This window comes from Ruditapes philippinarum, unplaced genomic scaffold (genome assembly GCF_026571515.1).
Source record: "Ruditapes philippinarum isolate M1 unplaced genomic scaffold, ASM2657151v2 ctg297_1_1_1_1, whole genome shotgun sequence".
In the NCBI taxonomy this organism is placed as follows: Eukaryota; Metazoa; Mollusca; class Bivalvia; order Venerida; family Veneridae; genus Ruditapes; species Ruditapes philippinarum.
Genome location: NW_026852181.1, coordinates 307,015 through 325,001, shown reverse-complemented (window position 1 = coordinate 325,001; position 17,987 = coordinate 307,015). Strand labels below are relative to the sequence as shown.

The 17,987-nt window shown below is 30.7% G+C and overlaps 1 protein-coding gene across 5 annotated transcripts in view; it reads right to left on the bottom strand.

The window, feature by feature from the left end:
• Positions 1-13,165, bottom strand: part of LOC132751790 (MAM domain-containing glycosylphosphatidylinositol anchor protein 1-like) — a 130,315-nt gene extending 117,150 nt beyond the window's left edge. Inside the window, exon 1 of one of the 5 annotated variants that reach the window (XM_060742054.1) lies at positions 12,860-13,165. The gene's annotated coding sequence lies outside the window, so the exon portion shown is untranslated. Of the gene's footprint in view, positions 1-5,876; positions 6,146-7,338; positions 7,502-12,859 lie in introns of those variants that run through there. The other 4 variants (XM_060742046.1, XM_060742030.1, XM_060742033.1 and 1 more) reach the window with 4 other exon arrangements.
• Between the last annotated feature and the right edge of the window lie 4,822 nt (positions 13,166-17,987).

Here is a 17,987-nt window from a genome sequence, read left to right as displayed (position 1 = left end):
ATATAAACTGTTTGTAAATATCAATTGCTTGTAATTACTTAGACTGAATCTACTGACAACGTACATGTATTTCTTAATTATTACCGTATCATGTTTGGTGCACCATAAAATAAACAATGCTTCTTACCAAATAAAATGATAAATGATCACATTACCCATATTCTCCAACTGTTCTGGTTGAGAAATACCTAACGTGCCCCTCCGTGCATCATTCCATGCACGAGCGGGCTTCTACAATTTGTTGTTCCACATTTTAATTTGTAATCTATTATTTCAACTAAACCATCACCAGCGGTCATGCATCAATTCTTCATTTTCGGTTTTATAATTCCATTTTTTGTGCTAGATTCTATACATTTATTTGAATTATTCATAGATTATTTTATTGGGAAAGTAATTATCTTGTTTTGCTCCCGAGAGATACCTAGCACGAAATTGTAACTAATCGAGCATACATCTAACATATGTAAATGTTAAAATCATTACAGTAAAGATTCTATAAAACCTGGTAAGAATTGATAAGAAGTGTAAAAATCAGAGGTAGGTATGAATATATCACTAACGATACAAGCATACAACAATGTAGAACTGTACAAACGATATGGCATTTAAATGCATAAAAGAACTCGTTTGAAATGTAACTAAATAAGTACTTTTTAGTATGAACTATAAATGTGTCCATAGGACACGGATGCCCCCACCGCGCCACTGTTCTGTCAATCTTATGACTTTAGGTCAAATATTTTTTGAAAACTAAAAATGTTTTACTAGTAAAAGGCAAGAACTTTATAAATACTGAATAAATCCACAAGCAAATTGAACCCAAGGTGCATAAGTACACATGCTGACTAACATTCTTGTAAACTTTCAGGCCTACAAGTGAAATACTTTTTGAGCTATGCATGAACAAGTTGAAAATTGCAAATTTATACTACTGTAAGTCAAGGGCAATAACTCTAACAAAACTGAAAAAAATCCACATGCAAAGTTCCAGGTGCATAGCTTCACAGTGATGTGAATCATTATACCTGCATTTTAGTGATGTTGATCATTATTCCTGTAAAGTTGGTTGATTCTAACTCAAGCACTCAAGGAACAAATAACAACATAATGAACCAGTTTTTACTAAGTCAAGGGCAATAACTCTACAAATACTGGATAAATCCACAACCGAAACCCCAGGTGCAAAACTAAATATGATGAGCAACCTTCCCGTAAGGTTTAATGACTCTATGTCAAATCATTTTGAGTTACATGCGACACAAGTTGAAAATTGCAAAAAAATTCTAAGTCAAGGGCAATAACTCTAAAAATACTAAATAAATCCAGACGAAAATACCCAGGCGCACAACTACACATGCTGATCAATATTCCTGTAAAGTTTCATGACTATATGTCAAATCCTTTTTGAGTTACATGCAACACAAGTTGAAAATTGCAAAATTTTACTAAGTCAAGGGCATTAACTCTTATAATACTAAAAATATCCAGACGAAAATACCCAGGTGCACAACTACACATGCTGATCAACATTCCTGTAAAGTTTCATGGCTCTAGGTCAAATACTTTTAGAGTAAAATGCGACACAAGTTGAAAATTGCAAAATTTTACTAAGTCAAGGGCAGTAACTCTAAAAATACTAAAAATATCCAGACAAAAATACCCAGGTGCATAACTACACATGCTGATCAATATTCCTGTAAAGTTTCATGAGTGTAGGTCAAATGCTTTTTGAGTTACATGCGACACAAGTTGAAAATGGCAAAATTTTACTAAGTCAAGGGCAATAACTTTAAAAATACTAAAAATATCCAGACGAAAATACCCAGGTGCACAACTACACATGCTGATCAACATTCCTGTAAAGTTTCATGACTCTAGGTCAAATACTTTTTGAGTTACGTGCGACACAAAAGTGAACGGACGGACGGACAAGGGTAAATCTAAATGCCCGCCACTAAAGTAGGGGCACAAATTGTAAATTTAAAACATCTTTAAAATTTATTCACTGAACCTTACTAGCCTTTTTCACTGTCAAAATGATATGAGGAATACAAATGAACCCTTATTTAATAATTCAATAATACAATATAATGTATCATATTGTTGAAGGTAACTGACCTAAGTATGAATATCACACATAATTATGAATGTATTTAAAAGGCATTTTTTGTTTTGGATAATATTATATATAAATGCCATGTTTTCGTAGACTGCTTCTTGATTAATTGGAATATTTGTCGAAAGTTATGAATACTATAGACGCATGAATGTCTAATCATATCATAAAATATCTTTATTCCTAATCATATGATTAAGTATGGAATTTTGTGCATTTATTTCATATTTGTATTTGCTCTCATCTCTTCACTATTCGACTGGTTGGCTAGTAAGAAACAGTATTACATAGGTTTCATCTTCTGTAAGATTTCACCAGTATCTTTTGCACTGATTATTTCTTCAGCAAATTATCTTGTACATGTAACATATTATGTGACTTAATTGTCATTGGCTTTCTATAATATACCTTATATGTGCACTGAAACAAAACAACAGATGCGATAATATCTAGGACAATGAACCTCATTTGTTTCTCTTGGCCTTTAAAATCTCAACGATGATGCTACATTTTTTAGCTTGGTTGTTTATCTTACCTGCTATCTCGATATTATCACTACTTACTTCATAACAAAGATTGATATCCTTAGAACAGGTACATTAATCACTTTGAACATATTATGTTTTAAGAGATTTGCAGTAAAATTTGTAAAATGTCGAGTTATGAGGGCATCATGTTTTATAGCTAACACGAAATGAGAGAAATATTCACAGTTTCAGAGGGAAATTGGTACGATCGTTCCGAAATAATATTTCTAAAAGATAATTGCATAAGACGATGTTAACTACATTAAAAAGTAAAAGCAAAGATGGTTATCTAGGATATGTTTTATTTTTCAGAGTAAATGTCAAATATAATTCCGCAGCGCAAAAATTGTTGTTGATTTTGATAGCAAAGTGAGAATTTCTCTATATTGGCATAAAACGGGCTGATTTTTTATTAAGTTTATCGTTTATCGACATTTGATCCTTCCCTACAATGCCACCCCGACCGTCCCAATTAAATAATACGAGAGATGTATTCAAGTCTACACTGTTATTTTTAAGCAAATTGTTCTAACTACATATTTGTTTCTCATGCACAAATAAAGACGGGAACATTTGAACTATCTTGCCATATAAACTACAACTATAATTGTTGGCGTCCGCGCCGAAGCCCGGCGCCTTTTATGTAATGAAATTAGATTTTGTGAAAGGGCGACAGGAACTTCTCGAGCCTTTTATAGTTGTTCATAATAATAGCCGATCATTCCGATTGGTATGAGGGTGCTTGATTATTAATTAGTCGCGATTTGTATATTAGTTAGGAAACCTTTCTATTGAAAATGTGCAAGACCCATACGTGCACAGTGCGTTAACTGGAGTGCAGGTATTAGTTAACAGCCACCCATTTACCGCATAACGATAACATAAGCGTGGTTTTACGCTAAGCTTGAATTAGTTGATGCAAATGACGACATTTTAATTTAAATTACACAATTTTATTAAATGAACATTTTAGTACCGCTCAAGCCGGTGCTAGAGGTCATTATGAATGTTGCTCTTTTGTTTAGCCTAAATCAAACCGAGTCTGTAGTTAAATGTATTTTTGTACTGATACATGCTTCCGAGGGGTCTCCCTTTTTCAGATTTTTATAACATTCCTGCGCCGTGGTTTATGTTTTAAATAGTAGTACATGTTTTATAAACCGTGTCATAGATATTTTGTTTCGTATAAATATACTCACTCTGTTTTTTAATCGCTGTTTTATCTTTTTTTCAACACATGTGAGTAATAAACTGACATCGTATTAATCAAATATTCATAGGGCTTTGTCATATGTATCAATTGTTTTCAATTATGATGGTCGATGAAATCAAAATAACAAACTAATTAAACCTATGCTCGTAATGCACTAACAGAGCAAGCAGCAAATTAATATTTCCTTTCATCTTCAATTAAAGCAATATTTCCTATTCTTTGTGACTTAACTGCAATGCACCAATGCCAATGAACAGGACGAACATTGTAGAAATATAATTACGGAAATTTTGAATTATTTAAGCTACTTTACATCAGTACATCAGTACAAAACAATTGACAAGTGACAAAAATAAAATAAAATTATCCGAGTTGAAAAGATGTACAATTTATGTCCAAATGTATCGTGCATTTATGATTTTCTGATGATGATTTCAGTAATATTTTATTCTTTATTCTTAATTAAAAGGCCAAAATAGGTACGTTGTTTTTGTAATTTAAAGGTTGCAAACACAAAAATCATTCCACTGTAAACTACAAACAATTTGTTGCAAACAAAACATGCATCTTGTATATATGGAAGTCGATACCTACCCTGAAAAACAAACAAAACAACAAAAAACAATAAACTAACAAAAACAAACCCCAATCAAACAACAAAAAAACAAAACAAAGTAGAAAACAGAAAAAAAGGAACCCCAATAGATCGGCCAAAACGGCAAAAATTAAAATGTTTAAGGCTCGGTTTGATTCAGTCTGTTCATGAACGGTAGTGGTTATTGCAAGCTACCGTCTACGCCCACTTGCACCGGATTATACTACTTTACAGTATACGTTAACTATATACATGTATATATGTGTGTGTGTCAGTCTGTCCGTCTGTCGCAAGCAGAATCAACCTCTTAACTTTTTTGAGGTGCTTTCATTTGATGATTGAAGCGTGCCTAAATTTTAGATACTTAAAAATAGCCAAAATGCATGCGAAACTGTATATTAATTTAAATTTTGTTCATAAAACGGATACAAAAGCTAATTAATGTAGTCGTTTCCAACTGCCGTGATGCAAGAACAACCGTATATAAACAATCAGTTGCATACGGGCACACATGGGATTTCTTGGAGATACCCGGTATCGCCATACCACACATAAAAAGAAATGTATACACATTCGGCATGGATATTTACATATAAAAAAATTCAACTTTATTGTAATGAACCGTTAAAGGCACATTATGCCTCGGAAATGATTTTTTTTTTGTAAATCCTTAAGGAAGGGCAATAATGAATTTCATAACGTTTAAATAGTGATTTCAGAGCATGTTAGATATTTATTACCTGAAGAACGGAGCGATAAATGTATAATAGTTTTTAATATTAGTAGCAAAATGTTAACAAAGTAGTATTGTAATTTCCATACAAAATACTAATTCACTATAAATGTATTAATGACCAAACAGCAATAGATAATAAAGATTGTTCAGGTACTTAGCCAATGAGTTACTTTTTAGAAACTATAGCAGGACACCAAACATTAGAAAAAAAGAGAAATAAATAATTTCTGAAGCATAACGGGCCTTTAAAACACTTGAAGATCTTAGGTATTTAGGTCAATAATTTAATAAATAAAGTAATTGATCAACAGTTTATACTATAATACAAAATTAAACATATGACATGCATGCATAAGACATTTTGTTACACTACTTTTTGTCCTTACATATACCGTTACAATGGATTAATGTAAAAAAAACTCTCGAGTGTTGGTAAGCGAACAGCATGGATCCTGATCAGAATGCGCGGATGCGCAGGCTGGTCTGGATCCATGCTGGTCGCAAACCCATTATGTTGGTTTTGTCGTGACACGGCTCAAATATCTTTAAAAAGTTAGAGCGCCTTGGAAAAGTTTAACCACAGGAACAGTTTAGAATCATAAAAACAGAATGACATATCGAACTCACAAGGTACACATAAAACATAACTTACCATTTTAAATAATACCGACAAATTTTGAACTTACCTCTTTATAAATCCACTATCTTAAACAAACGCTAACAGTTTTCTATATGTGACCATTGTGTTACATATTTCTATTATCTTAATATTGATGTTCTCGTGTATCTAATATTATTAAAAAAGCACAAATTTAATTTGCAAGTTATCACTTTAGTTCTGCTATAATTATCACTTTGATACACAACAACTCAGCGGCTGTAGAACAGATAATTGCAAAGCACATTTATGATATAACTGCGTGAGTATTTCACAATTCCCGATGAATGAGTAGTGAATGCCAGCTGCTATAAAATCCCTTTGACTTTTATTTAGGAAGGGTTTGCAGTGAACTCTGAAAACAGATAGAAGCGTGGAAGAGCTATTTCATTTCATATAGAGTATGTTGGGTGTTATAAACTACGATTCTGTTGCTCATATCAGTAAAACGAAAAGAGATATAGATAGAACAAAATCAAATATAATTATTGATGAATACAAATGATTAAAGAAGTATATGTCTGTTGGCACTGAACAAAAATATCTGGCGACCTAGGGACATACTGTGCGAGTTCTATATATATTATTATTATGTTTGCTTTTATTTACTTTTTAAGATGTGTATATAGGCTTGAATTGGAATATAATTCATTGTGTTAGACTGGACTATAGGAAAGTTATCCGATAATGATATTGATTAAGGCAATGTTTAGTTTCGATACCTACGCGAGTAACAAAATAAATTATTTCGTCGAGACTGCACGGTTCCATCGTCTACACGAAGAACACGCAATTCTTGCATATGGGTTTAATGCAGTAATAAATGTGTCTGTCAGGTAACAAACAAATGTCACGAATTCAATTTTGTTTGAGGTCTATCTAAATAATATAATCCTTGTTTAGTATTTCATAAAAACACACAATGATGTTAATTAATCGATCCGGAGTGCTATGATTAGAGTTAGGTTTTTTTTTGTAAATCCACTCCGAAGTTTCTGATTCGCATATAGTTAAAACTTGAATAAGGACAATGTACATTTTCAATAACTTTAAAATTATCTGAACATCCATTTTATTGTTCATTTTTTATGAAAGCTAGTAACGCAACGTTATGTTACTATTGCTTTTGATATCTCTGTACCTTTATATCGATTACAAAACAACATTCGTTTCCACACGTGATAATACACATCTTACATGTTTATTGACAGCTAACCAAAAGTAAATTAACATAAATAAATAAAAACAAAAAATAAATAAATAAATGAAGAAATACATAATAAATAAATACATGAATAAATAAATAAAAATATATAAATAAATTATTAATAATAATAGTAATAATTAAATGAATAATAATACTAGAAATAATAATATTATATTGTTTTCTTTAGGTCTTCTAGAGCTTAGTATAAGCTATAGCTATGAACTGTTTAATTTGCTAATGTGCAAGATGCCAGATAAGATTAATAAAAATGTAAATAATGTACCTTTGTAATGTAATTTAATCCCTAAATAAACAAACAAACACAGAAAACACCCAGAATGCGTCTCTATAGCACTTGTCTGAAACTATGTTAAACAAGGATTTATCCGTTAAGATATCAGTGTTTTTCTAAACTCATTACGGCTTCTCAAGACACATGTGTTCCGTAACATAAATTGCCAAAACAATGTTTCCGTACTGTAATTACGTCTGTGAGATACATTCACACAAAAACATTAATTAGGCTTTACAACACCTTTCAAATACTTGCATCGTTTCCAAATCGTTTAGCTGTTACCTTTGAAAACGAATATTAAAGGCGGTTCTTGAAATTAATCGTCCGTTAAGCACAGAAATCTGATTATATCTTTTTATTACAGAAGATATCAATTAAATATAAAAGTGTTATAAAACAAAAGTATTCCAATCGCTTAATTAATTAATTTTAGTCTATCAAAATAATTATTTCCTTTTCTTATTTTTTATATTAGACTTAATTATTAATGTGATAACTAAGCTTATGAAAGTAAAACAATCTGAGGAATGCGATAATTAAAGACAATCTGCGGTCGCTGTAACCTTCAATTAATATATAAACGATATCCATTTTTTTTTATAAATACAGGATTTATTTTTATCGAGCGGTATGGAAATAAATATTTCATGATTGGCGGTAGCCACGATTGAAATATGATAATTTTCATACTATAAGATGGAAATAAATTATGGATTTATAGAAAGAAACTTGAATGTTTTGTTTATTATTAACATTTTCCTCTTCTTTTTTGACATTACAATTCGAAACATTTCTCTTATAGTTTTGTGTTTTGGCTGAATTTAGAAGAAAGTAGTACGGCAAGACACCAGTGAAAATATGTTTTACAGCAGTGAAAAATATTTTTTACAGTGAAAATACGGAAAATGAAGATACGCATTTTCTTTCATCAATACTTTTCAATATTTCATTTGATATAAGAATATAATATAACAATTTCTTTAAGTTATAATATTTGCAGTCTAAAAGGTGGTATTACTTTTTTACAAGGTTTTAAAAATGGTGAGTAAAACAAAAAAGGGAACATCTTTATGTATATAAATCATTCATAAAAACCAGCCACCTGTGCAGATGTCAATTATAACACAACAAGGATAGATGTGATGTTTCGACAGCTAAATCATGAAGACATATGTGTTGATATGGAACGCACGTGCCATGCCACAAAGTCATGAATAGGTCATAACACTCCCTGTGGTGTAGGCAGCATTTTCTTATTTTGTTTAGTATTGTGAGGAAAAAAAAACACCGTTTTCATTTATGGCAATTTTCGCAAAAGAAAACAGGACAATTCAATAATCTAAACGTTTAATAAGTAAGCTATATTATTTTCTACTAGTTCACTTAATCATGTTATCAGTGGATACAGATGTGACATTAAAAGCAATTACGTGACACATATAAACAAACATACAATAAACAATTCATAATAAGTACAAATAGATAGTAAAAACACAAATAATACTTCATGATCATTGCATACTACATGAATGATATTTGCAAGTGCTATTTTGTGTTATACAATAGTGTATGGTAAATTAGAAAATGAAGTCATTAGAGAGGAATTAAGAAGTAATCTATATGTTCCACAAAATAATTTGAAAGTTATATTCCTTTTTAATACACATCCTGTCAAAATTGTTCGTGTAAACATTAGTTTAAATTAAGATAAATATGTTCCTTTAACGTGCAATGTTGTTTTTATCCTGAAGAGTAACCGTGTGTGTTAATTTTCCGACATTTTCTGTACATTCATATGGTCTTACCTATTATATTTTGATAATTTCCTTTACATTACATCTGATATTTTTATAGCTTTTGGAACCAACAACTGGATTTTCGGTCAAACGCTATACATGTACATAAACACAAACATATATGTATTTGCTATTAAATTGCAATTCATACTCTAGTATATTTACTTTTTCTGTGCTACGGTAATGAAGCTAGGCACGAACAGAAATCGTTTGGAACTGTTTTCAGAGAGAATAATGTATACAAAATATTATTTTCAATTGTTATAAATATTTTCTGATAATTACAATTTCAATCTTCAGCTTGTTCAGATTAAATGATTTATGTCTGCCTAATTGTGCAGAAAACCTAACTTGAAGCTTATTCAAACTGCTATCCAGTCCGCTGCATTTAACTAACCAGTACAAATGGAATATAAAGTAACATTGTTATGACCTAGAAAGGGCTCGAACCCTCGATCGATCCTTTGGACGTGAAGCAGATACATTTAACTTACAGAAAACGGCATCGCATGGGCAGATTAACTTGAACACTGTCTTAACAATTTGAAGCTTACACATACTTTATACTGAGAAATATCGTAGTGAGCATTTGTAAGTTCCATACAAAAAGAAGAGACACATAGAAAATCATAAAAAGTTGAAGATTATTACAAAAAAGTCGTGTTTTGTATTGTGAAGTATGCGGAAAATGGCTATTAATGGAACTTAATTATACAATACTTAATGTTTTTACCAAGTGTTATATCTTTGTTAATATAATAAGAATCTTTTCATTTCATTCCTGCTAGAAATATGTAGAATATCGTGTCACTGGTGTGTTAGAAAACATATCGAAATTTTAAATGCAAGAAATAAAATTAATAAGGAGGGTAAGAAAGTAATAATGTCAAATCTGAACAGGTTCAATCAAACCGACCGAAATTCTTTTCAACGATCAGATTAATGGTTTTTAAATCATTAATTACTCACAATGTTTTGCAAGCGAACAGCCCTGAGATCGCGTGTTGTTACACTGAATTCCTTCTCTTGGGATACCTAATCATAAAGTAAAACCGCAAGTGTTCTTCACAATTTGGCATTCTTTTAAAGTTGAATACCAATGGATTGCTCATGTGTGAACTGATATTGTGGTGGTTCCCAAATCAATTATTTCCATATCATGTTTAGTTTATAGGGATTTATTTTAGTACTATGTTGAAAGCTATAAGCTTATTGAAACACTCTCGAGACTATTCCTTGAACCAACCAGTACTAGGTAATGAGTATAAAGTTTCTTGCTGGCGGAAACAACGGCCTGCTTCTAACATGGTTTGAACTCACGCTGTCAGCAATACTTAGATTACTAGTCCGATGCCTTAACCACTAGGCCATTAGATAAACAAATTAAATACATTTTAAAATACATAAGTAATCATGTACAATAATTTCTGAGCAATAATGAAATCCCTCAATTCTACTGTTCTTGTTAAAAACGACCATATCATTGCTTAAACTATGATACATGTTGATTGATTTAACGTTGTGATACCACTGCTTCTACACTATCAATGCTCCACAAGACACAAGTGTTGCTTAATGTTAATTACAGAAAACAATGTTTCCGTACTGTAATTACATCTGTTAGGTACATACATACAAAACCATTTATTATGCTTCAAAAAACTTTTGAAATACTCGTTTTACTTTCAAAATGTTTAACGTTTACCTTTGATAACAAATGTAAGAGGGCAGCTCTGGTATGTAATCATGCGTATTAACATAACAAAATACTTATATAATTTTATCATAGGAGATATCATTGAGATACAAAAGTGATATAAAACAAGCACATTCAAATCGTTTAATTTCTTTCTTTCTATGAACAGCGTTTCTATTTTGTTTGAAGCGTTTTTACGATGAAACAAAGATATATTACATCAGTTATGTTATGTAAATGATAAGAAGTAATCGGATGTGAAGAATGCAACGGTTTAAATGTATGCAATGGTAAAATTGTCTTTGTAATTTTTGAGTTTTTACAATGGTTTAAATATAAAAATGGCAGGCAAGGTCCTCTTTTACGAATTCGTTGTAATATGATCACAGATAACATACATGTAACATAATTTGCATTAATTGATTGATAAAGGATTATGCCTGCAAATAGGGAAGGAAATGTATTAAGGATTGTTTTTATTAAATTGATATGCATGCCGGGTATTGATGAAGATAAAGGTGATCCACATTGTTTTATATAAATATATATCAGTACTATATAACTTTGGTTAAATTACTTTCGAATGATCACCCCTTTTCCAGATTATCACTGTACTTATCTTTTCATATTTTAAATTCTGTTTGAATATCTTTATCGGGAATAATAAAAGAGTATAATGTCCTGAAACTGATTATCTATTTAGTATAATATAATATTATCAAGTCAAAGGGAGAAATGTATGACATTCTTATCATCTTTGCATTTTTGATTATATAGTAATAATAAAATATCGAATGTAGTAAGAAATGTCTAAATAGAACGTTATATATTTGTACTAAAATATCCCCTTTTGTTGATTTTGAAGGATATATTAAGTACTTTATTTTTTCTGTCATCGTAAATGTCTATTTCTATCATAGGAATAGACAACAACAAGCAAATAATGCTGAATAATACACTGCTCAAATTAGGTATTATTCCTTCTAGACAAAATAGCCTACATAAAATTTTCATAACTCTGTAATAGTAGTTTGCAAATAATGCCTAACATGTAATAACTATGTGCTATTGTCATAAGCATAAATTGTTTTACAGAGAAAAATATTGGCACATTAGAACATGACATCTCGGCTAATCTATTGTGTTATTATTACCCATGACATGAATTTGAATGAGCCATATTTAGAATATAAAAAAAACAACATTAAAACAATTCATGTAATTAAGACAAAAAGTTTTGAATTGATTTTTTTTCTTATGCGAAATTAGCTTCAGATATATGGTTCTGCAATTGTATATGATTCTTTCATTTCCATGTAATTTTATGTTGATTTTTAAAAAAAATCAAGTTCTATCGCTATAAAAGTTTATTTAGCTAGCCAGTTGCATCTATTTAAGAACACATTTATATTCAGATGAATTATTTGTAACACCAAACCTCATGGATATAGAGGAACACACTGGTGTTTTATACTGTTATACTGAATTCTTTCCTGGCGAATACCCCAAAACATATTTACTAATTCCACTGGACTATTTGTATGGGGACTGACAGGGGAGCGAAATCAACCTTTGTCATTGAAAAAAATGTAAGATCTGTAATACCATAAAAAATTAATAATAAATGTTGTCAGTCAAATTGAACCACGAATGAATTTTCTATGGATGTTATTGGCAAATATTAGATATATGATCCGATATGACATATCACTATAGCATATTACAGTGTTGTATAATATATAAAATATTATCCATCATGTATATGTGTGTAATAAATTAGCACTCTTAATAACATTTTGTTTTCCAGAAATATTTCATAACATTATCAAAATGAAACGTTATTGTTTAGATTTTAAAAACGACCAATCCATTTTAACAATAAATTAAAATATATGGACAGACATCACGATACTAGTATGAAATTAAAAAATAAGTTATCTAAAATTCTTTTAAAACATACAACAGTACACAACATCGTTATAATAAATAGACAAGAAATTTCGTAATTTTGACTTACCACCTGGTTTTAATTTCCCTTTTTTCTGTCTCACTACCGACAAAACCGCCTGCTGCTTATCATCCAGATATTTCACTCTGTTTTAATCATATCCCTGCTATCTTTAAACAGCATGTATTTTTCAAATGATCACTGTGTCTCTCACAAATACTCAGCACGTTTTATCCCGAGTGACTAAATGTATGTGGCGGCGTAAACTGCAAACCACTTTCATAGCACGCTCTGCGCTTTAAAAACAGGCAGTTAATATAAATGATATTTTTTTCACAATTGCATAGTCAACTATTATGCTTGTGGGCTTTATGTGTTTTTTCACTGACCTCTGAAAAAGATAAAAGAAATGTTGTCTAAATAAAAGAAATGTTATCTTTAATTGATTAATTACGTCAAATTATTTTAAACTTTAAACAGCATGTGTTTGCATGTAAAAATGTAAAACAAATTTGCACGATTCATATATATTATATATTACGTATATTTAAACAACTGTGATACAAATCCGAAAACAAAGTGATCCCTCGGAAGCATTATTCGCAACAAAATTACATGAAAATTGCAGACTCGGTTAGATTGAGTCTGTTTATAAGGGATAATGAATTAGTGCAACATTCCTCACGCCCTCTAGCACCGGCTTGAGTGGTTCTCAATTCTCAACACAATAGGGCTTGCATCAATGATCCCGAGGGACCAGAAAAATATAACAACACTGAAGTGAAGTACGGGGCAACGGTTTACAGTTGCGACACGGCACTTGACACCTGCCGTTTTGAAGAATAAAAATCCGTAATCAAAGTGATCCCTCGTAAGCATTAATCACAACAAAATTACATGCAAATTAGATGAAAATTGCAGAGTCTTACCATCTATCATCTGTAAGAAATAAACAATTTACTAAATTGAACGCATGGACTGACCTGTATATCTGTGATATGCAGGCTTCATAACCTCTGATTTCAAAATTGCAGTTTGTTTAGTTCCGTCTTTTGTTTTCTCGTTAAGGGCACACGCTTTCTACTACTTTAGGACCATACGCCGCTTTTCATGGAATGACGCGGAAGTGTCACATTGAAGGTTCCATGATAACTGCCGTATGAACACATCTGCGGATGTGTCTAAGTTCAAAATTATACCACTTCATGTTTAAATGTTGAATGCTGCTTAAACCGGTGCTAGGTGGCGTGGATAGTACATTTTGTAACTTGCACTTTCCCGTATCATCTACGAACAGGATCAATCAAATATGATAAACAAAACAACAAGGAAAGGCGGCGAACGCCTGCAACATTTTCATTTTTTTTTCATTTTTTTCTCTATAAATGTACAAATGAAGTATTCTCTATAAATAAATAAATGTAGAATTCTCTCTTTTTAGCGAGGTAAATTATTTCTCAATAAATACGATTATTAACTTAAAAAATGGTTGAAAGGCATAACAAATTCATTCAGAGGGACCTAAATTGTATATATCAAACCCTTTACAAACACATAAACATTCAACATATCTTATAATTACACCCAGTAAACTTTGTTAAACACGCTTTTACCGGCAAGGATATGAATGCTTGTAACCTCGTTAAGACCCTTAACATCCATGTGTTACGTAATATAAATTACCGAAACAATGATTCCGTACTGCAATATACACTCATACAAACACATAAATCTAGTATTTTCAACACCTTTCAAAAACTTGAATCGGCTCAACATGATTGATCATTTAGCTGTTTCATTAAAAACAAATGTTTTAGGCGGTTCTTGAAATAAATTGTTAGTTCGGTCTGAAAAGTTTAGTTTATCTATTTTACCCCAGGATGTATAAAAAGGATAATAAAACGAACAACATTGTATCGCTTATTATATTACAGGCTCTTATTCTCTAATTTGTGTTCATTTTTAAGATAATTCTTACAATAACATCAGTATACTATATTTATTACATACATTATGAAAAGTATTGAAACCCATTAAAAAGGAATATCATACTAAAGATATTTGAAACAAAAAGTTATTACATTTTAAATCAATAAGATGCCAGTTTTGTGATATTATGTCAGTGATTGAATTTCTGCTGTTTAGAAAGATTTATTGGTGTTCAAATAAGAAAGAAATTAAATTAAAATAGTTTGGATTATGTTAGCATATGAATGTTATGTATAACAATCTTATCGCTTTTATTTATAAACTTTCATCAAACGATTTTTTAAATATGAATAATACTGTTGGAATTCGTGCTGTCCTCAATACCACCCGCTTAGTGGTAAGACTGAAATTCAAAAGCCGCTATTAACTTTTTTTAGTTGTATGTATGTCACCTGTATGTTACATAGCTTATTCACATATTTTTTGCAAACCAATGATTCAATTAGATCTGATTTTCTAAGCTATCATAAATAATTTGAAAATATAGTGAAAATTTTGTTCGCGTTCTATATTGTTACGTAAAAGTTTGAAGATAAACATTTCGTCGAAACTAATAATGAAATTACACTAAAAAGATACCTCATATCCCCCTGAAAACAATTGCAAAAACAAAACAACAAACAAACCAATAATGATGATTTATAAAACGACAAAGTTTTTCAATTAAATGAGCTAACACTGCTACAATATTATCTACAGTCGTTCTTATCATTCAAAACGTCTGTGGGGGGAAAGCCTATTGAATGTACGAAACAGTATTGAAATGTTCTTTAAATTTGCATACAAAGAAGTACCATTGAACCGTCTAAGCTGTCACTATATATCAATCGTTAATCATTTACACCAAAGGAGAATCAGTAGCGCATTTTACGTTCAGCTCAATAATTGTCATGCCATCAATTATCAATAGCCAACAGCAAGTGAACCTCACATTCATCACATAGATTGTTACGAAAGTCAAAATAGTTAAAGAGGAACATACAATGCAAAAGCTTTAAACAAAGCAGTAAAATAACTTTGCATTATGCATATTAAAGATATAAAGCGATGCATTTATAGTATATTGAATAAACTGTCATGAAATGAATACTTAATGAAGAAATGTGAGACCTATGTAGATATAATGTAAGTACAATTGTCATTAATCTTCACAAAACTATTCCATAATTGTAACATAAATTCCAACATTTCAGCGGTTTACAAATTATCACCATCTGCAATACACTGTTAGTGCGTATATTAAAGATAAAGCATTTGTTATCAGCAAAAAGAAATATTATATTTCAGCGGTATATGAATTTGCATACAATGAAGAACCATTGAACCGTCTAACCTGTCACCTAATATCTAGGTGGATGTTACGTTCATGGAACTCCACCATTCCTTGCTGATCTTGTTCACATATTTTGACACATATATTTGTATATACGTAAATCATTTAACAACAGTACATTAACTTTATGCATGACCTGTGCAATAAGTACATCTAAAAATGTACACAAACAAATTACAATATTTCTTTATCAATACTACAATGTCATACATTAGTCTCATAACAATGAAACAACAACTTGCCTTGCCTTAAAAAGCTAAGGCATCGCAAACAAAATGAAAAAGATAAATCATGAAAATAACCAGAGCACGATATAGAAGTAATGTTGAATTTTGTTAGAATGCTAAAAATCTGACACGACATTTATAAATACCAGCCATCTCTTGATAACGTTACACAATACCACGATAAGAATCTACAATTAACATATTTCAACAGCACATTATGGATAGACAGGAGAAGACATATCTAATATAATGCAATAATAAGGCGATCACATCTAAATTTTTAGTGATTTCTTTCGAAACTTACAATTATAACTTATTCTGCATCACAAGGATAATTACATCGTGCTTACTAGAATTGTTATAGATTTATTAATATTGTATAATTTACTTGCTAAAATTAATCATAACCATTTCAGACGTTGTAAATTTTATTCTGTTATGTAACTATTTATTGACCATTCATACAATTACGAGGTGGTTTCATTACTATTTTTGAACTTGTTATCAATGAAAATGAACCATGAATGAAAATAATTCATTGCTCAAGTTGTCTGTCAAAAGGCTAAAGTCACTTCATAAATACATGTGAGTTTGACAAATACATCTAGCATGAATTAATTGAATATGTGGTCATATCCAAATCAAGAGTCAAAAAAATAAAGCAGGGATTTTTTTTCTATCTTATATTGTTTACTGTCGTTACTTTGAGGGCGTAATTTTTTCCGATTTTGTTTCACCGCGACTGCAACATGTAATTATAGGTAGATTAATCCTTAACTCAACTATTTGTTGTATTGTATTACATGTATTGTTTCCATATGATTGGTATAATGAACAACATACATGTATGCGTAAATAAATTAAGACAATAATATTGTTTAAGCCAACTCGAGAGTCAATTTATCTTGTTAATCGCCTTGTTTATCGTCTGCAAAAATCAAATATTTGCTAACATTTATTCTTAAAAATACTATTCGTAAAATAAGTTGATTTCAATCGGATTTGTATACAAATTTATATTTTGTAGCTGGTGAATATGATGTTATATACCGAGACGATAGCCGACATTTGTTCACTTTTTACTTTCAATTACTGAGCGCAAGAACGCACAGTAACAGGCAGGAAGATTACCTCTACATGGGGCATTACTGCAAGAACAGTCGCATTGTAAACAGGATAATATACTGTCAAGATATGAAGAAAGGAAAACATAAATAACATAAAATACCTTCATGTTACATATTTCGTCAAATACTATATTATAGATTTTCAATGCTAACCTTTATTGCGGTTTATGAAAACACTTAAGTATGAACTTTATGCCATACAATTACGGTTTCCTTTAAATCCCACAAGGTATTCAATTTTGATTATTATCACAATCAGTTATATCAGTAAATTGTTTGTACTTCGTACACCTTCATACCTCCTTCAAGTTGATCAAATGATTTGTACCTTATAGTACGTTTCACCAACATACAGTTACGTTAACAGCAGAATATGCCTCTCTGATTATTAATTTATTTAAAGAGGTGATCCTTTGACAGCAGCATAACCAAAATATAATTTGAAGATTACAGACTCGATTTGATTGAGTTTGTTCATGACGGGCAATGAAAGTGTGCAACATCTCGCAAGCCACTGACAT